The sequence below is a fragment of the Scylla paramamosain genome, chromosome 46 (genome assembly GCF_035594125.1).
Source record: "Scylla paramamosain isolate STU-SP2022 chromosome 46, ASM3559412v1, whole genome shotgun sequence".
Lineage (NCBI taxonomy): Eukaryota > Metazoa > Arthropoda > Malacostraca > Decapoda > Portunidae > Scylla > Scylla paramamosain.
In genome coordinates this window covers 4,015,858-4,018,357 of record NC_087196.1, presented here as the reverse complement: position 1 = coordinate 4,018,357, position 2,500 = coordinate 4,015,858, and the positions used below count along the sequence as shown (strand labels likewise).

Genomic DNA, 2,500 nt, shown 5'->3' with positions numbered 1-2,500 from the left:
ACAATAATAATAATAATAATAATAATAATAATAATAATAATAATAATAATAATGTCTCTCGGTTTCTAAGATAAAAATGAATAACCAAGAAAATCACCACCATCTCCACCATCACCACCACCACCACCACCATCACCACCACCACCACCACCACCACCACTACTATTATAATCTTGCTTCCTGTATAATAGTGTGTCCATGCAAGGCCTTTGTCGTGAGATTAAAAGGCTCTATACAATGTGGGGCCTTTTAAAAACCCCTCTTCTTCTTCCTCCTCCTCCTCCTCCTCCTACAAATGTGTGGAGGAGTCTCTGGAGAAATAAGAGAGATATATTCTTTGGCCTTTAGAAAACAACACACACACACACACACACACACACACACACACACACACACACACACACACACACGTACACGCGCACGCACAAGAGAAAAATAATAATAGATAAACACTTCACTTTGATTCTCTCTCTCTCTCTCTCTCTCTCTCTCTCTCTCTCTCTCTCTCTCTCGCAGATAGACATATGACGAGAGAGAGAGAGAGAGAGAGAGAGAGAGAGAGAGAGAGAGAGAGAGAGAGAGAGAGAGAGAGAGAGAGAGAGAGAGAGAGAACCAATTTATACCCTGCATAGTGAAACCAACTGGGAGAGGAGGTGGGGGGGTTGGGAGAGGCGTATGAACCCCCCACTCTCTCTCACCCCCCTCTCACTCTCTCCCAGCCCTCTCCCATACATGAGCGCAGGCGACTGTCTTTTGTTTCTGCTTATCCGGGCGAAGGTACTTGAGGTCTGGCTGTTTTAGGGAGAGAGGGAGAGAGGGAGAGGGAGAAAGGGAGAGGGAGGGGGAAAGAAAATGACATGTGTGGTATGAAGGAATATGATTGAGAGAGAGAGAGAGAGAGAGAGAGAGAGAGAGAGAGAGAGAGAGAGAGAGAGAGAGAGAGAGAGAGAGAGAGAGAGAGAGAGAATTTACAACTTACAAAATGAAGAAAAAAACACGAAAAAACAGAATAATATTAAAGAAAAAACGGAAATAGTGAGAGAGGAAAGGAGGAGAAGGAAGGAGGAAAATAAGATGGAGGAAAGGAGGGAGGGAAGGAAGTGAGAGGGAGGGAGAGACAGGGAGAGTGAGGCCATCTTGTGTACACGCCCTCCCTTCCTCTCCCTGTCTCCCTCCTCTCCCTTCTCTCACGTAAACATTCAACCAAAACAACTCACTAATTATATACACTTTCCTCTCACCGCCTCAACACCGCCCAGCCACGCCCACCACACACCGCCCACGCCCACCACACACCGCCCACGCCCACCACACACCGCCCACGCCCGCCACACACCGCCCACACCCACTACACACCGCCCACGCCCACCACACACCGCCACATCCACCACACACACACCACACACAACTGCCACCAGACACACCACAACACCATTCTCCCAAACACTCACACACTCAACACCCCAACACCTCCCCACCACAGACACCCACACCCACGAAACGCCTCAACAACCGCGTGCATTCCAGCGAACACAACACCACACACCAATTTACGAGTACCAACACCACTTCCAACCACCTTGTCACCACCACCACCACCACCGCCACCAACACCAATGATCATTTACAAACCCGCTCTTGTTCACACCTGTTGCAACACCACCACCACCGCCACCCACCACCACCACCACCCCCGCCGCGCAGTGACCACCCCCGCTAAATTACGCACAGTTAGGGCGTCGCCAAGACCTGCACGGCGCGGAGGACACGTGTGGGGCGTGTACAACAAGGGAGATGGGTTGGGGGGGACGGGGATGGGAGCTGCGAGAGTGAGAGAGAGGAGGGAGAGTAGAGAGAGAGGGGGTGAAGAGGCAGGGATGGGTCAGATAGGACAGGTGGTGGTGATGGTGGTGGTGAGAGGAAGAGGGAGGGGAGGGAGCATGGGAAGAGTTTGTGACTGGATGGGTAAGGGTAAGACAGGTGGTGATGGGGAGAGCAGAGGAGAGGGAGAAGAGAGGGAGAGTTATGGGGAGGAGGGAGAGAAGAGAGGGACCGTGACTGTAGTAGTAGTAGTAGTGGTGGTGGTGGTGGTGGTGATAGTGGTGGTTGTTGTTGTGGTGGTGACAGTAGTGGTGATGGGAGGGAGAGAAGAGAGAGGACGGGAGAGCATGGGTGGGTGGTGACAGGAGAGGTGGTGATGGTGGTTGACGGTGATGGTAGTAGTGGTGATAGTGGTGATGGTGGTGGTGGTGGTGGTGGTGGTGGTGGTGGACGGGCCTTTAAACCCACGGTGGCAGATTGTGAGCAGACGGTGTGCGAGGAGGAGAGGGGAGGGAGGGAGGGAAGGAAAGAAGGAAGGAAGGAGGGAGAGGAGGAGGAGGAGGAGAGGGGAAGAAAGGGCATTTAAAAGGAAGCACCCATGCTGAAAGTGGTGGTGTTGTTGGTGTAATGGGGCGAGATGGTAGCCGGCCCTCCCCACACCACCCCTCACCCCGCACCA

The 2,500-nt window shown here is 52.4% G+C and overlaps 1 protein-coding gene across 17 annotated transcripts in view; it reads right to left on the bottom strand.

Annotated features, from left to right (window-relative positions):
- LOC135094662 (transcription factor collier-like) overlaps positions 1–2,500 on the bottom strand; it is a 194,008-nt gene that overhangs the window by 57,175 nt on the left and 134,333 nt on the right. The gene's annotated exons all lie outside the window — the stretch shown is intronic.